This window comes from Peromyscus californicus, unplaced genomic scaffold, assembly GCF_007827085.1.
Source record: "Peromyscus californicus insignis strain IS unplaced genomic scaffold, ASM782708v3 Scaffold_13__1_contigs__length_99412109, whole genome shotgun sequence".
In the NCBI taxonomy this organism is placed as follows: domain Eukaryota; kingdom Metazoa; phylum Chordata; class Mammalia; order Rodentia; family Cricetidae; genus Peromyscus; species Peromyscus californicus.
In genome coordinates, this window is record NW_026294424.1 from 34336789 (window position 1) to 34356603 (window position 19815).

At 44.1% G+C, this 19815-nt stretch overlaps 1 pseudogene; it reads left to right on the forward strand.

Annotated features, from left to right (window-relative positions):
- The first annotated feature begins 13794 nt into the window (after positions 1 to 13794).
- LOC128109033 (pre-mRNA-splicing factor CWC22 homolog) lies at positions 13795 to 15514 on the forward strand (annotated as a pseudogene).
- Positions 15515 to 19815: the final 4301 nt, after the last annotated feature.

Consider the following 19815-nt stretch of genomic DNA (forward strand, 5'->3'; position numbering starts at 1 on the left):
GTCTCTTTTGAGGAGAGAGGGATAAGAAATACTAGAAATACCTAGTTTTCGAGAAGAAAGAAACACAGGATAGCTTTGGGAAGAAGAGGGTCAAAATTCAAAGGCCTTTTCCATTTATTTAAAATGGCTTTTCATAACAATGTCAAAGGGTGGGGCTAAAGACCTTGCCCTGTACACTTGTACAGCCAAGTGTAGATCCTTCCAAACACTTCATAGCCACACCTGTGGTCAAATCATCCCCTTATGAAGCCCTGCTGGGTAAAGCAAGCTCAGATTCTTGGACCTTGAGTGAGTTTTCACTAGGAAACCTCTGTGGGTTCCAACATAAAATTGTGTCAAGCAGGTGAGGTAATGTCACCATCACTGTCAATACCTGTATCTACTATGGGCAATCAGGTCATATCTAAGTGACATGAGTAATTTTGGGCCTTTGTGGTGCTATGGTATGTTTGGAGCATAAGAGACTGATTCCATCACAATAATCTCTAAGAAGAGACTGTCCGCTCTGCCCTTAGGGATGAGACTGTGTGTGTTGGTTCTGGGGAAATGGCTCAGAGGTTCTTATGGGAGGCTGTAAGAAGTGGAACATAAGAGCTTATGGGTCTGACATATATACTCTGGTTTGTCACCACAACAAGATGCTTTCTTCTAGCAGTTGACTCTGCACAGCCTGAGACCAGGGTCTCACTCATACTGTAGGAAATACTTAAACAACAGAATTATCAAGAGGACAATTCCCCCTATCATTCCCCATGCTATAATTTTTGAAGGGTCAAAGATTGATTTTATGTGATCCCAAATTTTAGCAAAGATTATTGTAGACACCTCCAGTGGTTTCACATGTGGAGTTCAGCCTTAAGATGTCCTTAGAGTTGTACCGCAAGGTTTAAGAACTCTTTGCTCCATGGTCCCAATAATGATTTCCCTTAACCAACTTTTGGCTTGTGTTATATTCCAGACCAGATAAGGAGCTAAGAAAATTAGAATTGGGGATCACAGTTTCCCCTTACCAACCATCCTAATGTCTGGATTTCTTCAGCCAATAAGTCTATTTGTTGTTGTAAATTAAGTATAGCAGAATGAAAATGGACATTGATTAGTCTTTGAGTACTTAATGCTCAGGCTGATTCTTCTATGGCCATATTAAATGTAGAGGCAGGGGTCCATTTGGATCAGAAAGACACTGTCTGCCACCCCACCTGCCACAGCTAGCAGATGGCAGTCATTATGGCTGCCATTCTTTAAAGTCTTTTTATTCTAGTCCGCTCTATCAGTTCTACTCTATGATAGTGTGTTACATTAGCGGTATCCAAATGAAAGCAGGAATACATAGGAACAGTGCGTGAAGGGCCTCGTTTGCTTTCCATCAATTACTGAGCCAGAATATTGTCTTGGTGCAATTCAGCTCAGGCTGTGAAGAATTGGTTAATATAAAAATAGAAGAGGATTCTTACACAGATGGGGGTGCCTTTGAAGGTAAAATTCTTTTGTTGTTTAATAGAAATGGAGGACTCAACTGATTCATTAGCAGTAAAGGATCCATTAAAATAACACCCACCCCCCACTTAAAAATAGGAGTGCTCTCATATCTAAGCAAGCATTGGGTCCCCATAGTGACCAGTTGCCAAACATAGGCCTAACGGAAACTCTGGGGAGTGGGAGAGAAATTAAAGGGGTCCAGTGTGTCATTGGCCCATGGTGCTCAGAACCAGATCCATAGGTCCTTTTCTCCTTTCACTTTGTAGGCCAGGGAGGCAGAGAGACGAGAGTCCCAATTGGTTGGCAACTCGGCATCAGTGGGGTAGTCTTGACAGAAGGGGTCAAGGGGCTGTTTAGTGGCATGTGTGCCCTTTGTATGTGAACTTGTAATGGTGGGCCCTGTTAAATCGAGGCCTTGCACCATTCCTCTAGTTCCAGTTCCTTTAAAATCCCCCGTGGAGTAAGAATAAAGGGGAATGCAGCCTGTATTATTGGGGCTCACATCAACAGAGATGGCTTCTGTCAGGTTTCCAAGTCCAACAGTATAATTCACTGCCTTTAGCAGCAAGCTGAATGGGAGGCCCAAGATTCTATTGGTGGTGTATATACTGGGAAAGGTGGGGGCAGTTACTGAAACCAGCATTGGTATAGGAGGGACTGGGACAAGTGCCCAAAGATCTTCGGCCTGAATAATCATTGGCAGGATCAGTAGCAGAACTACCAGCACAGGGAGAGGTCCTCCTTGAGATGATCTTGATCTGCAGCAGGCTCTGTCTCTGATTGGCACCCATATTGGCTTAGCTTGACCCTATGGAAACACACAAGCATATCCTCACCCACATGTTAATAAGGGGGCAGGAGACTGCCCGAGATTAGATAAAGGGTCTCTCCATCTGACTAGAGGGAGAGGTGTTTCTCTGGGGAGATAGGCCCAATGCTTATAAGCTGGACTCAGGCCTTTATCATCAAAGGACATGATGTTCCTCTTCAACAGAGCTTCCACCAGGGCCAACTGTGGATCCCTCTTCAATTTCTTGGATGTTTTCTGTAAATTATCCTTTAGTGAGAGGTTTGTTCTTTCTACAATTGCTTGTCCTTGGGGGTTATATGGAATACCTGTGGTGTGTTCTATTTTCAATTGCCTAAGGAAATCCTTAAATTGTTGAGAGGTGTATGCTAGGCCATTATCTGTTTATATGCTCCAAGGCACTCCCATGACCATCATAGCAGTTTTTAACGCCTTGAATGCCTGGGTGGCTTTTCCCCCAGTCTGTGCTAGGGCAAAGGTAAATGGGGTAGGAAAACAGAAAACTGAGAAGAGGGGTCTAATCACTGAAAATGGGAGAACACCAAAGGGGGCATCTTAACATGCTGTATTGATTCTGGGATTGGGACAGGAAGTAGGCCAGCACTAAAAGAAAAACCTATGTTGGGGGCCAGAATGTTGCTGGCTCTGCAGCTGGGGTCTCGCTGTCCCTGATCCTACAAGCAGGGGATGTATAGAGGAAGAGCCAATGACATAGACACTGGGAAGCTTGCAAGCAATCTCTCCCTTATTTAACAAAGGACTGAGGTTTTGATGTGAGGTCTGTTTGGCAGGCTTTGCTTCTAGCTATTGTGGCATTTCTTGGTTGGTTCTGGGGCTGCACATCAGCACCTTCCAGTTTGGAGTTTGTGGGTCATGTTTCCTCTAGCCAGAGTGCTCTCTGTGCATCACATCTCTTGGTTTGCTTAAGGCATGACCCAATGCTTTCGCCCTTACCCACCTCACATGGAATCATTTGAAAGTCTAGTCAAAGAACAGTAAGAACAGAATGTGCAGACATTGCATTAAGCCACAATTTCTAAGAAAATGACAGCAAAATTCAGTCCTTGAGTCTCTGGAAGGCTTGAGGCCTGAGCTAGAGTGCACTGGCAGTATACATCACAGAGCCAAGCAATGGGAAGACTCTGCTTGCCCTGGGAGTAGGCAGTCATCCCTAGAATAGGCTGTGTTTTGTTTCCTACAAGAAAGCATCCTGAGGGTGGATGTGTTCACCCAGTCTGGAGCCCTGTTAGCAGCCAGGTCGTGATGATGGAGAGGTAGCAGTTAGCCAGCATTCAGTCTAAAGAGACTGGGTGACTTGGAAACCTCTGCAGGCACAGCTGGTGAGAAAGTCAGTCACACTCCCCTCCTCCTTAGAGCTGGACCAGTCAGTTCAGAGCAAGGTGAGCAGCCCTGATCCTGAGTCTGGAGGTTGGGAGAAACATGACAGCCCTTGGGCAGCACTCCAAGGATGAGGACATGAGAGAATGACTATGAATTGTATAGAGCTATTTTAGGTGGGACCTTCCACTCCTCCCTCTGTACACTACATAGATTTTTTTTAAAGGAAAAATTGGACACAGTGGAATATATTGCATTCTGTGTTGGACTTTGAAATTTTCCATCAGTATCCCATTTGGAGTTGATTCCTCAAAAGATCTTGCACTTGCTTAGCATGTTGGAAAACCTTCAGAGATCCTGTGAATCATTTGCAAAGGTTTGTTTTATGGATCTAATGCTAGCCTGATTGTTGTACAGACCTAGAAAGGCATCTAGATGACATGCAAGTACAACTAATTGTAGATGGGAAATTGCTAACTAGGGTACAAGTCCAAGCACAGCCGTAAGAGATAGATGATGAAGAGGGAGCAAGAAAATTCTTCAGCCTGTGCATATGTATGTGATATATATAATATATTATACATAATATATTATGCATAATATACTATATATATTATATATATAATTTTTTGAGACAAGATTTCTGTGCAGTCCTGGCTGTGCCAGAACTCAGTCTGCAGACTAGGCTGGCATTGAATCCACATCTGACAGCCTCTGTCTTTCCTATCTGCTGATATAAAAGATGTGAACCTCCTCTGCCTAGCTTGGAATTGCCTTTTTAGAAGCTGATAAATCCTCCTATTAATACTTAAATATTAGCATTTGACACATTAAATATAATCTGAGTGTCTTTATTTCTTGAGCTAAAAAAAAGAATAAAATCAGAGACCTGTGTTTGTGCAGATTGTGTTCTGAGAATCAAGTCCCAGAACCACAGAGGAAGGAAGTGGCTGTGGAAGGGCAGGGTTAGGGGATAGTCTGGGCCTTGAGGTGGTCAGCTAAGCCTGTATATAGAGTGGCCTCATTGGAACCTCAGAACAATACAGAAGATGTCTCAGGATGTGTCTCATAGGAAATAGAGTCCAAGAATTGCCAACTACTCCATCCCCTGAAGGCCCCACTTATGATAATCTGCTCTCCAGGCTGAGAGATGCCCTTGTGCCTGAGGTTGGCTGCCTTTGAACACTTTGGAGAATCTCTAAGATAGTGTCTTTGATATTGGAGGGAGGTGTCTGGAGGAGATGGTCTGTGGATGTGTATGCTGTCTTCCACAGCTGTGCCTAAAGCAAGGGAGTCCAGGACATGTCATAGAATTCCTCACCCTCCCCACTACCCTTCCTCTCCAGAAGATGCCATGTTTTGAGGTTTCCTTCTACCAAGACAGGGAAAGGATATGTCTCACTGCAATAGTATTGTTTGGTTTCCATAGCAGAAAACTTAAGTATCCTCTGGGGTGGCCTTGACTCCCTTTGAGGGCCTGGCCTGGGAGTAGGATTTCTTCTCCTTAGAAACCCTGAGGCCTTGAACTGCAGGAGAATTTAATGATTGAAACTACAGTGCTGCTGCTCTCTGCATGGTCTAGCCTTCACTCATGTTGCCTAAGGCACTGTTGACAGAAGAGCAGTGGGATCCTCTGGCAGCAGGTGTCAGTAGGCTTTGTGTGTTCATCCTGTGGAACCCTGGAGGTCCTGGTGATGATGATCCAGTCTGCATCCCCACAGGTCTTTTTTGAGTCCATTCCCTCACCTGGCCTGCTGAGCACATCAGAATATCTAGAATCCTGGTGTACCTGTCAGAAGCAGGTTGTCCTCCTTGAGACTGAGGCATCTGCTTTTTTTCTCAGAGGCATATGTTGAGATGGAAATTCACTCATGAAGTAATGAGCTAGAAACAGAACACAACACTTAGAAGCTTCTCTTGTTGAATGTCATCGATATATATACACTCTCTTGTTTTCAAATATCTAGGGAGAGTTTGGGTCATGATTGGTATCCACTTCCTCACATTTCACAAAGAAAAGGTTTGTTGTCCTGTCAAATAGGATTGTGAAGTCACTTCTGTCAACATGATGTGGAAATGTTGGGCCTGCCATGCTCAAGTCCAGAGCTTGGGCCAACACTGCTCAGAAATATGGAACTGGCTGCTAGAGCAGATATTACATCTAGACCATATTTAACATGGTTCTCTAGGCAGACTTGGAGTGATGGCTGTGTTCAGAGCTATTGGTCAAACCTGTTTGTGGGGTGGGATATAAAAATGGTCTGACCCTTGAGCTGCTTTTATCAAGACTAGGTCCACTGGGGTTTGTGAGCCTCTAGTAGTTTTAGCCAGGGAAGGTTATAAGAGAATGCTTCCTGCTACTTCTATCAGCCCTTGGGCTTATCAAGGAAGTGTGACATTGTCAGACATTGTCCTTCCTGTTTCCTCAAATAATTAGGTCATAATTGGGGTCATGTCTTCACTCTGAGTAGAGTCAAGCAAACATATTTGAGTCTATGAAATACTTTCTCAATGTAAAAAAGACGTCTTTCATAAGTGTGCCAATGTTTCAAAGTGACCTTTAGAACTGATGACCTTGACCCTCAGTTCTACCAATGGTGCTATGAAGATAATTGTCTTCATCAAACACCTCTGCTCATACCTCAGGGATCTATGCAGAAGATGATGTGGAAAGATTGTCAAAGTCAGAGGGGATAGATGGCGCCAAGGAAACAGTGTCTTCTAGACACAACATGACTGCTGCAATATGAACTCAGACTGTGGCATCATGTACATTGGTCTAAGCTAGATGGGTCCCAGCCCTGAGAGGGGAAAGTGGACACTGATTGCCACCCCTAACCAAGAATCTACCTCCAATCAAAAGTAGCTTGCAAAGGAAAGAATTAGTTTTCCCCAATAGAGTCTCACTGGATATAATATATACTACCCTTTAGGGCAGGCTCCACCCACAAAGATGACCAATACAAAATGAATTCCATGTTCTATTTGGAAATCTTTTTGTCTCATATTGCATTGTTTTGAGCAGTATGTTTACCTTACTGGTCTTTTTTTGTACATTGTTTGCAATTTTGTGTTTTTTAATCATTTATCCATGTGCTCTGCATGTATATTTCTTGACCTTTTTGTCTGTTTTGTTTTTGAATTCTGTTTTTTTTTTTTTTTGCCTGTTTTCTTTCTAGAGCTAAAGCAAGTAGACTTGGAAGGGTGAGGAGTTGGAGCACCTGGGAAGATTGAGTGAGGGGAAACCAGGATCAGACAATGTTTTATGAAAATAATTATTCTCAAATAGTAAACAAAATAACAAGATTGTAAGATGAAAGAACCAAGCAATGCATTGTAGGAAGCATCAGGTGGATAGATAAGAGCACAGCGGGGAGACATGTTAGAGACCTAACATACTATCCGATTATATTCTTAGCTTCTTCAATGGTGTGAACACCATTCCACATGCCCAAATGACTTCCAGAATAGTCTCAAGGACACAGGCCACACAGAGATGGGCATTGAAAAGCTACATAATGGGGCTAAAGCTGCCCAAGATAATTTGGCTCTGGATCTGCAGTATTACAACCTTTCCACAGTGAGTGACATGCTAATCTATCAACAAACATTATAGAGTATTCAGTATAGTTAACTACAGTAACTACAATCCATTCTTTTAGCTACATGGGATCTATTTCTGCACATGTTTGAAAAAAAGTTCTCCACAGTTCAGACTGCTTTCTTTTGAAAGGAGTTAGGGTCCCTAAAGGGATAGACTAGTTATTGCCATTTGATCTGATGACTCCATTGACTGCAACATCCACTGTCTGATGATCTCCCTCCATCTCCATCCTACACTTGGTGCTTTTGTTAATGTGGGTGGATTTCCAGGTAGCCCACATTAGACATTCCTCCTGAAAAGTCTTTTCCCCTGGTAACCATGCTCCTCTGAGATTGGAGTTGTATGATTCTCCTGTCCATTACTGTCAGAAACGGGAACGGAGTGTCCAAGGTGGTCACTTGTGTGCCAAGCCCTCTTCCTGCCCCAACTGTGGCTCAGCAGGCACAGATTTGCCTGGTGAAAATTCACACCTCAGAAATGAAACTGACTCTACTTTGTGCCTGTTTGTCCTGGGCCATAAACCAGAACTGTCCCTGAGCAGATAGTTTGAACTCTTGTGCTTTTTAGGGTTAAAGCTCCTGGTCCTGAAATTTCTGAGGGCAGAAAGCATCTGTCATGTGAGTGAGTCATGGGAATGATGAGTGTGTCACTCCCTGCCAGTGTTCTTCATAGTACCACAGTGCAGTTTAAAGTGCTTGAATAAAAAAAGAAAAAAAAAACTGCCTTTATTGAGTGCCATCTTTGATGCCCCGCTGATCTCCTCCAGAATTGAGCAGGGTTGACAGAGACTTCTGGCTTGCTGAATGAGGCAGGTAACGGGTAGTTTCCATGGTTATTGATCATTCCTGTTCTTTTTCCACTGTAGTGGATGTCAGGTGTGACCTTGCATGGGATGACGTGTGTTGGGTTTGAATGTTCCAAGTACTTAGGGAGAAGAGGAAGTGAAGCTTCTGAGCCTAGGATATTTACTAAGATGTGTCCTGTTCAAATTAACTCTGGCCCTCCCTGGGTTGCAGGAAACTGAGGCAGCCAACTTTATCTAAAAATAGCCAATATAGCCATGTAGAGAAGTGGAGAACTATCCTTTGAGCTTGCCACTGACTGTATTGGAGTGAAATCATCTGAAGTGATAACAAAATTAGCCATGGCAAACAGCAGACTTCACAGATGATACTGACCTTGACAATCTCTCTTTTTAATGAAAACTCCCCTTTGCTAGCCTGTACTCTACCACCATGATGCTGCTTCTCACAGTAGATGAGGTTCAGCTCAAGAGGTAGAATATCCCCATCCTTGTGTCCTGTATCTGCACTAGCCAATGTGTTGGTTTCTGCCATGGACGCAGAGAATAAGCATCAGGCCACCTGTTTACTGTGGGCCCATGCAAGACATAGCCACTGCCCACTTATCTGAGTGTTCTCTTATGCACAGGCCACTGATGCAGAAAGACATCTTTGGGGATGGCTGTCTCCCAACTTGTGCTTCTCCTATCTGAGTAAATTATTTGCAGTACTTGAGTCTAGCTTGAGTCTGATCAAATTGTGACATGTTCCTTTTTCATTCAAAGGACAAACTCCTGCCAGAGATTCTGCCTCCTGAGATTCCCATCCTTATTTCTTTCTGGGCCTTTGAAAAGGCTGTAACCCAGTGAGTTTCTACATATCAGTGCTGCTGAAATGGTGATATCTGCATTCCTGCATTGGATGCATGTCCCTTGGGTTCACCAGAAGCACTACTAGAAGCTGTGGTGGGTTCTAGAATGCTTAGAGAATCAGGAAGTGAATGTCATGGAGTTTGGAAACATTTCCTGCAATGTTGCTGTCTTGAGACTTCAGGGTTAACTGTGATGCTTGTCTAACCTTGTGAAAGGGTTAAAACATCTCATAACTTGAGTTTTAGCTGAACCATCAAGTGTTCCATCATGTGGGGTACCACGGACAGCTCAGTTCCTCCTGTGACCCAGTAGCAATTCATATCCCTAAATTCTTTGTTTGGGATAACAGGGAATGAATGGAATTTCTCTGGTGCCCCGAGTGTCTAGATTATGGTTTTCTTACTGTGACTGTATAAGTTTCCATGTAACTTATGTTTACTAATAACAATCCCGGGAAATGAGCTTTTCTGTTGCATAAGGAAAAGTGGCAGGGCGGCTTACACCAGCTGTCAAGTCCAATCTGGCTTGTTCTGGAGTCCACTTTGACATACAGTTTATGGATCACTTAGTAAATGGGTCTGAGCACCCAAATGTGTGAGTTTGTTACTGCTGGAATAAGAGCTTGATTGAGCACAGGCTACCCGCTTTCTGTGCTGTACAAGGAATAGCAACTCACCACCCACTGCAGAGTGTGCATGTTCTCATAAGTCAAAGCCACTCATACAGCCGGACTGACTCTTAGGAGATGGACATTTTCTAACTTGTCCTCAGGCTGCATTCAACCACCTAATATGTGTGCTGCTTATTGGTCAGTAGTCTAATGAAATTCCTCAGTGATGGAGCAGTGGCTACGGATTTATGGTAACATGTAGAAAGCATGGTGGGTGGTGTCATCAACTTCGTGAAAGTGTGCTATTTTTACTGCCCGGGGAAGGAAGCTCCTACCAGTGTACCATCAACTGCTAGTTCAGTGACGTACACTGTCTTTTGCCTCATATCTTGTCATCGAGATTTAATAAAAATACATTAAGAATAGCAGGATTTTGTATCAGGATTCAGAATTTTTTGATTCAGCCCCACTCTAGGAGACAGAAGGCAAGAATATTAAAGTGTGGCTGCCTGAATATATCTTTGATAAGTGTCCTTGCTAGTGGACAAAGATGGCTGTAATGATATTTAGGCATAAATTTGGTACACGCGTTGCTGGAATTCTACACTGTATTGGATCAAATAAGTTTCTCCTAAATTTGGAAAAATTGTAAGACATGAGTTCTTCTCATACTAAATGCTAAAGTACACAATTCAGTGTTAATCATATAAATGTCCAGATTCCTAGAGCTTACCAAGTGTGTGTATTGTACACAGCAAGTGAATCCAACAACTTTGTATTGTTTTTTGGTACCTCATGGTAAAAAGTGATCTGGAATTAGAAGCACCGTTGTCTGTTACAGACTTGAAGCTCATTGTCAAGATCATAATTGGATCATGAGGTGAACCAGGCTATCTTCAAAGTAAGATAAGATTTATATTGAAATTAGATCACACAGCATGGAGCCCAAGTCCTAACTAAGGTCCCTGTAAGCTGGGAAGCAGGGATGCTGATGGGAGCAATTGAGTCAGGGTCAATGTTGAGAGCCCAGGGCATCTGGAGACATAACTCAATGAGGATGAAGACCTGAGGTCTAGAAGCTGGGATGTAGCTCCCACCACAAGGAAAAAGAACAGATAGTCAAGAGACCAAGGGTAAAATAGCCATTCCTAAGGCTGTAGAGTAGTGAATCATCTGGCCATGTAAATACCACATGAAGATATAACCTGACAGCCTAGGTTTTCTGTGTCTGTAATTCCTCCATAAAGATAAAGCCCAAGAGTTAGAGGATCTAGGGCTATAACTTTCCCATGAGGATGAAGCCTGTGAGCACTGAGAGCCAGGGCATTCATACTTTGCTTCTGGTACTCTTGGTTGCCATGCTTCTAGCCTTGGAGTTCCCAAGGTAGATATAATCCAATAATTCTACTATCTGTATCCATGCCCATGTTGGTTGACAGTTCTGCCACACTGTGGTTGGGTGCCCTCAAAAGCTGCAGTGCCACAGAGTGCTCTGCCTGAAATGTTTACCAAGGAAACTAGGTCTCAGATGTCCTCAATAGTTTCTGTCTTGATGGCATTAGAATGATTGTGCCAAATGGGTAGGATAAGGGTCACCATCACTGACAATACTGTATCTACTATGGGCAATCAGATCTTACCTAGGTGACATGAGGAATTTGGGCTCTTGTGAAGCTATGGTATGGAGCATAAGAGACTGATCCCAACACACTAATCTGTAGGAGGAGCCTGTCTGCTCTGCCCTTAGGGATGTCTTTGTTTGTTGCATCTTGGGAAATGGCTCAGAGGTTCCATTCAGAGTGTGTAAGAAGTGGAACATAGGTGCTTATGGGTCTGACATACCCTCCTGTTACCTTAACAAGATGCTTTCTTGTAGCAGTTTGTGTGGAAACTGAGACCAGGGTCTCTCCCAGGTCTGACTTTTTAAAAATTTTTATTTATTTATTTATTTATTTATGTAAGAGACTGGTAGTTTATTGGAGAAAGAAGTCGTCTGTGTGTTTGGGGGGGGGCTGTTGCCTCCAAGAGTGACTGTGGACTGTGAAGAGCGTCCTGGCCTCCAGTCAAGGAGGGTTTACATTATTTGAACCAAAGTCTCTGGAAGAGTCCTCCTGTGATGGGGGCGGTGACACTGCCACACTGGAAAGAAAGACATAATCCACAGTTCTGGGAAAGTCTTAAAGGCAGTGCCCCAGCTTTTTGACTTCTTTGGTTCTGGTTCCAGCTAACAAGCTCACCCAGGAGAAAGGCTCAGGACTGTGGTCTGATCCCTAACACCCAGTGTAGTCACAAGCAAGGAGGCTAATGAAAACTTTCTATGGGCTTGAACCCGTCACCAACGCTGCTTCTCTGCTGGAGCCCTCACAATGGTTTTCAGACTGAGTCTTACAGCTGGGCCAGTGGAGATAAATGCAATGATTTCTTTGGGTGAGGAGACTACATGAAGACTTTGGAAGGGGGAGCGACTTGGAGAGCGAGGGCATTATGATGGAGAATCTTTGGGGCAGCAGAGTCTAAGACACTGGTTGAAGGGACTTGGTTCAGTTTGGTGTATTTCTGGGGTTCTGATTTAATGATCAGCTTTCAAAGAGGAGGCAGTGGTGGTGGTGGCAGAGGTGGCAGCAGCAGCAGGCCCTGGCTATAGGCATGCAGTGGTTAGAGGGGTCAGGTTGGAGCTCTACTTCTTGGATCATGGAAGGGGACAGAGGCTGGAGTTCTGGGCTGAAAAGTGGTGGGTTGTCCCATCCAGGTGGAACGTCTACTAGTGGCCCCTCACTGCGGCCCCGGCTGAGTTGGCGGGATCTTCTCCCTCTTGAGGACTGTAGCTGAAAATGTCCAGGGCCAGAGCGGGAGAGAGTGAGAAGTCGGGGGTCAAGGATCAAGGAAATGCGTCGACTGCCATGGTAGCTGGGTACCGTCTCTGACTTGATGAAAAAAGCTGGTGAAATCCCATGTCTAAATGTAGGGCACAGGAAGAGGCTGCCACATCTAGGAGCAATCACCCTTGGGCACATACATGGATATTATGGGGCCTGGGAAGGCTTCTGGCAAGCTATCCATGCTGGCCCAGGAGATATGGGGAGCCCTCTTGATGGGCCATGAAATGCTACTGGTCTCAGGCTGGATGATGCCAAAGCCATAGGCAGAAGGAGTCTGGCAGCCCAGGGGTCTGGTGCACCCATGGGCATGGCACCTTCCTCCCAGAACTGCCCTGCATTACAGGAGTCTTTGTGCTCCACTGGCTCCTGGGATGCACCTTCATCCTTCTCTGTTGAGAACCCTCTCTCTGATCTTTCTCGACCGAAAGTTAGAAAACAGAACAAGCCATTGGATGAAACACAGAGGCCAGGCTGTGGCCACACACACCTATAATCCTGGCACTCTCAAGGCAGTGATCCATCTCCATCTCTGTGAGTCCCAAGACTCCCTGCATTATACGAGAGGGAACCGATTCAGTCGACCAGAGAAAGAGAGCCAGGCAGTAGAGGCACACACCTTTAATTCCAGTACTGGGGAGTCACACGCCTGTGGTGGATATATTGTGCACCTCAATAAACTGATCTGGGTGTCAGAGACAGAACAGCCACCCTATTATACATAGAGGTTAGGCAGTGGTGGCCCACATCTTTAATCCTAGCATTCCAGAGGCAGAGATTCATCCAGATCTGAGTTCAAGGCCACATTGGAAACAGCCAATCATGGTGACACACACCTTTAATCCCAGGAAGTGATGGCAGGAAGCAAAAGGGTATATAAGGTATGAGGAGCAGGGACTAGAGGCTTTTAAGCTTTTCAGCATTTAGGCATTTAGCAGCAGTTCAGCTGAGATCCATTCAGATGAGGACTCAGAGGCTTCCAGTGTGAGGAAACAGAATCGGCCAAGAAATTGGCAAGGCGAGGTTGGTTGTGGCTTGGTCTGTTTCTCTGATCTTTCAGATTTACCCCAGTAGCTGGCATTGAAGTTTTTTATTAATAAGATCTTTTAGAGATTTGTGTTACACACATCTTTAATCCCAGCACTAGGAAAGAAGTGAAATAGCGGGGCGGAGAAAGGTACATAAGGTGTGAGGAGACAGGAACTAGAGGCCTGTTGGCTACGCCCTTCTCTTTTTCCCCTTAGTGCCTCTCAGCTGAGCACTCAGGCATTTAGTCAGAGGACTCCTGGAGACAGGATCTCCCCTTTGAAGCCTGAGGAACTGCAGTGGTGACCTGTGGAGACAGAAAAAGAAAACTGTCAAGGAACTCAGACCACTGAGGTACTTGTTTCTTGAACCAACTTGAGGAGTCTAGGCCAGGTCAACATGAAACCCTCCTGGGGTCACGACAGAAGGGAGAGCCACAACTCATGCCAATGGAACTCCTCCCCAGAAGACAGAGTAGGGACCAAGAAAAATGGAGAGCAAGGAAAAGGTCCCGGATATCCCCACCTCCTGGAATAAGGAGCCCAGAAAGAGCAGTCCTCCAGAGTTCTACTCTGGAAGAACCTGCCAGGAAGGAGGAGGATGAGCGGGACCCGCTGCTTGTCCTAACTGGGGGAGCTTCTATTCCTCCTGCAAAGCTCAGGAGGATGCAGGAACAGACCAGTGATAAAAACAGCCTAGCCTACCAGAGGCTGAGCTGGGAGGCCCTGAAGAATCAATCCAGGGCTTAATAAACAACATTAATATTTCAAACCTCAGGATTATTATTCAAGAGCTCCTTCAGGAAAACCTAGTCCGAGGGAGAGGACTGCTGTCCAGGTCTGTCTTGCGGGCACAGAGTGCTTCTCCAATCTACACTCTTGTATATGCAGTTCTGGTTGCCATCATCAACTCAAAATTCCCACAGATTGGAGCACTGGTCCTCAAGAGACTGATCCTGAACTTCCGTAAAGGCTACCAAAGAAATGACAAGCCTCTTTGCCTGACTGCTTCAAAACTTGTGGCCCATGAGGTGCTAGGCCTGCAGATGCTCACTTTGCTGCTGGAGAGACCAATGGATGACAGCTTCGAGGTGGCTGTGGCCTTCCTCAAGGAGTGTTGGCCTCAAATTAACCCAGGTGTCCCCAAGAGGAATCGATGCCATCTTTGAATGCCTGCAAAACATTCTCCACGAATCTGAGGTAGACAAAAGAGTTCAATACATGATAGAAGTGATGTTTGCTGTCTGGAAGGACAGATCAAGGACCACCCTGTTATTCTGGAAAGACTCGATTTAGTGGAAGGGGATGATCAGTTCACCCATATGCTCTTCTTGGAGGATGACTATGATCCAGAAGATGTTCTCAATGTTTTCAAGATGGATCCTAGTTATAGGGAGAATGAAGAGAAATATAAAGCAATTAAAAAGGAAATTCTTCATGAAGGAGACAGTGATTCAATCACAGACCCAGAGGCTGGAAGTAGTGAGGAGAAGGAGGAGGAGGAGGAGGAAGATGAAGTGGAGAGAAGACAAAAAGTAACCATCCATGACAAAACAGAAATGGATCTAGTCTCATTTCACCGTACAGTATAGCTTGCTCTTCAGTCCAGTTTAGATGTTGAGGAATGTGCACACAAGGTGCTGAACAGGGAGTTGGCTGAGAGCCAAACACAAGAGCCATTGAGAGTGATTGTTGATTGCTGTGCCCAGCAGAGGGTGCACCAATGATTTTTCCGCTTGTTAGGTGGGCGGTTGTGCATGCTGAGAAAAGAATACTCAGAATCCTTTATGAGGCTACTGAGAGAACAGTATGACAGGATCCACTGCTTAGAGACTAACAAACGGAGAAATGTTGTAAATTCTTTGCTCACCTTTTGTGCATGGATTCACTTCCGTGGAGCGTTCTTGACTGCATGAAGCTGAGTGAAGAAACAACTACATCATCTAGTAGAATTTTTCTCAAAGTCTTTTCCAGGAACTATGTGAATCCATGGGTCTTCCTAACTGAAGGCGAGGTTCAAAGATGAACCTCTACAGCCATTCTTGGAAGGACTATTACCTCAAGACAATCCACAGAATACCCGGTTTGCCATCAACTTCTTCCATTTCATGGAAGATTAACTCGTCTCGGGGGATTAACTGCTGAGCTGAGAGCAAGGTCTGAGAGACATAGAGCTCAAAACTCACGAAATGCTCACTGGAGAGATCCCCTAGCAAGGTACAAGGCCAGCAGAAGTCTTCCTTCCCAAGACTATTGTTACAGTAGAGTTGGGAATGGCCAAGACAGAGACAGGCACAGAGAGCTGGCAGACGAGCATGCTGGGCCAACAGGGAAGCGATGAGACAGAAGAGTGTCTTTTTCTCACATGGAGAAGCAAAGGAACCGAAATCAGGACAGTGCCAGCCTCAGATGAAAGATGACTCCAAGGCAAGGGAAGGGAGTAGAGGACAGTCAGGCCCTGAAAGTGAGGACCACAGGAATCAGAATGGTGCTGAGAGATGATGGGGAAACTGGACCAGATACTCTGAACACTGGAGAGAATCAAGAAATCAGGACCAGAGGAGAGGAAAGTCTCCAATGAGATGAATATAATTCCAATGACAACTGATGGGGCCTAACACTCACTCACTTCCAAGGCCTTTTCTACATTGATGGGTTGTATAGAGAACTCTTGTATAAAGTAACTGTTTGTGTCTGTACATTTTAAAGATGTTTACTTTTGGACATGTTTTATGATTGATACTTCTCTAGGTCTTCTATAAATCATAAAAAAAAGGTCTCTCTCAACAGAGCGAAAATGTTAAGTTTTGTGAATAAAAGGAACAAATGCTCATTGAAAAAAATGTGATATATTGTGTACCCTAATGAAATCTTCCTGGAGGTCAGAGAACAGAACAAGTCACTAGAGGAAACATAGAGGCCAGGGGGTGGCGGCACACACATTTAATCCTAGCAGTAGGGAGCCAGGGACCCTTCTGGGTCTCTGTGAGTTCAAAGCCACCCTGGATTACACAAGGTTGATTCAGTCTAGGGGAGAAACAGAGCCAGGCAGTAGAGGCACCCACCTTTCCTCTCAATACTCAGGAGTCACCCCTTTAGTCCCAGCACTAGGAAGGAAGTGAAATAGCAGGACAGAGAAAGGTTTGTAAGGCCTGAGGAGACAGGACAGGAACTAGAGGCCTGTCCCTGCAGCAGCATACTTCCTTGCTAACATACCGCCTCCCTACCTGACCACCTGTGTCTTCTCCTCTGTCTTTTACCCAGTGAAGTCCTTTGTTCTTACCACACTTGTCTCTGTATTTTTGTTTTGTTTTTTCTTCAGATGTTCCCCACTCTCCAGGACACCTTAAGTCTTTCCATCTCAAGTGTCAACAACGCCTTGTTTGCACACATCCTGAGACTGGTTGTCCCCACCTGTTGCTGCTGGCAGGTAGTGGAAGCTCTTTTAGAATGAAGGATCTCTCCCCCTAGAATGAAGGATCTCTCCTCCAGATGCTGTGTACAGACCAGGTAGAGGGAAGGGCCCACTTTCCTTTCCATGGCCTTGTGCTGTCTGTTAATTCTTGGCGCTCCACACCTTAGTACTTGAGATGAAAACATATTCTCAGCTAAAGCACATCTTACCTTCGAAAAGAAATGGTTTCACTGAGAGGTTGGGTGGTTAGGTTAGTTAGCTTAGAAATTTATGGGATTACAGTGTGTGCCATATACGTGATGCTTACTATGTTGTATCAGCTATTAGGTGCTGTTTAGCAGTTCTTGTCTAGCAACAGGTATGGTAGTGTAATGTATAACAGAAGAAGGTGTGGCATATAAGGTCTTGTTTGGATCAGCGCCATCTGTAGCAGTAACTGCTTCGGACCTGAATTTTTTAAAAATATTTATTGTGGACTGGGTGGGACACAAGAAAACTTCTAGCTATAAATGTCATCCAATGTGGGGTATGAACTTCCACCCAAAACCTGAAAAAGCTTTTAAAAGTGTTTCTAAAATGGAGCCAAGAGCACATTCTTAGTTGCATCTCTCAGGAAAGCTGTGATACAGAGACGTTGTGGTGGGCTGACTTGAGCCACAGTATGGTGGTTTCACAGCACACAGGCTTTAGCCAAGTATCCTGGTGGATTCTTGGTGTGGTACACAGCGGCATCTCTAGGCCAACAGTACACTGCATGGTGGATTTAGCTTTTGCTAGTACATAAAAAAAAAAAAAATTTTTTTCTGGACTACACGTTGTTTTAATGAAGGCATAGACCCACTGCTTCTGGGAGTTGATGGTACACATGGCCCCGAGCTGGAGGTGAATTACCTCCGCCATGTTGAAAAGCTGAGGTGGGCAGAGTCAGCAACCAAGTCTTCAGCTTCAGTTCCAGCCACTGCAGTTTAAAGCAATAGAGTCACAATAAAACAGATTCAGATGAGATAAAACCTAAACTGTTTACAATGTGTGTAAAAATGTACATAGGCTTAAAAGAAAGAGAAAAAGGATAGACAGTTATATAAAGAAATAGAAAGTTTTATAAAATAAAGTCTTTGCCGGGTGGTGGTGGTGCATGCCTTTAATCCCAGCACTCGCTCTTGTTTAAGGTATTATGTGTGTATAACTCATTTAAAATTGGAATGTATCATTAAACAGATTATGCCAGACAGTGGTGGCACACTCCTTTAATCTCAGCACTTGGGGGGGCAAAGGCATGTGGATCTCTGTGAGATCAAGGCCAGCCTGGTCTACAGAACGAGATCCAGGACAGGCACCAAAACTACACAGAGAAACCCTGTCTTGGGGAAAAAAAAATAGTTAATCATCTATGATGGTCAAACTTACAGTCATATTAGTTTAGTTTTCTAGGTATACATAGATATATTTCAGATAGATAATCTTCAAACACTTCAAAGACCTACAGAATATGACATTTAAAATGTTTCAAAAAACTTAAATTTTTCTGGACAGTGAGACATGTCTGCTTCTAACAGGACCGATTTACTTCAGATAGGAGGATAGGCACTGAAGATACTCCATATGGAGTTTATCTTCTTCTTGGCAAAAATAGTCATTTGGGCAAGAAACTGTTCTTGCCTGGACTGCTTGATATAATGTATCAACTAGACATGCAGGACCCATCGGAAGGTGACCACTGAACTTTGCAAGGCAAAATGGTCCTTCAGGTTCTTGCTTTGCAGACGAAACTGCCAGATATTCTACAGGACACAGAGGAAAGTGACTGAGAGACTCTAGGTGTATGGCCTGAAAATGGATGCCCCAACATTACAAAAGAACTTTAGGTAACTGTCCAGGCAGCCAGCTGTCTCTGTCATTCTAGATTTTTGGAAGGTGCTTATAATGCACTTCTTGTTTACTTAGGTAATATTATATCCTTCTGAGGTCTTTGATGTAGTTGAAGACTAGACAGTTATAACTATGGTTTTCCTTGGTCATGATAATAAGGTAGATATGAAACCTTAGACTCACAAATATAGGATAAATAAATATTTTCTTTAAATTTGCCAAATATAAATAGACTAGATATTATAGCTGTAATTCTTGCTTGATAATTGTTTTGTTATGTATAATTTTATTATGTTAAAGTTAAAACTTTTTAATCAAACAGAAAATGGGAAATGCTGTGGGATAGTGCTTTTGTACACTGGTTTAATAAAATGCTGATTGGCCAGTAGCCAGTCAGGAAGTATAGGTGGGATAAGCAGACAAGGAGAATTCTGGGAAGAGAAAAGCTGAGTCAGGAGACACCAGCCTGTTGTCCAGGGAGCAGCATGTAATGGCACACAGGTAAACCCATGGAAAATGTGGTGACATATAGATTAACAGAAATGGGCTGAGTTTAAGTGAAGGAGCTAGTCAGTGGTAGGCCTGAGTTAATGACCAAACAGTTATAATTAATATAAGCCTCTGTGTGTTTACTTGGGTCTGAGTGTCTGCAGACTGGGTGGGACACAGGAAAACTTCCAGCTACAGTGTTGAAATACAAAAATAAAAATAAAAAAGCACCCCTGAACATTAACAAGCAACTAGACTTCTTTTTTCAAAGTCTGAACAATCCCATTCTGGATGGTATTTCTTGGAAGCAGAAGAACGAAAAGATCTGAAAAATGATCTACCTAAAGAGCATCATCACAAGGGAGATGGGATGCCTCAACACAAAGTGGGCACTGGGTACTTGGATATGTATTAGGTCCATCACTCTTCTCCTAAGGATGCTCACATTTCAGAGCACACAATACAAGAGGTTGCATCAGCATCATGACTGCCTCTTGCACCCCATCCTCATAGCAGTTTCCTCTTTTTCAGGCCTCGGATGGCCTTCCTTCCACTGGAACTTCACATAACCACTCAGCCTCAGACACAAAGCACATCCTTTTGAACCAGGGCAGATACAATCTGTCCACAGCAGGGATTTCAGACACA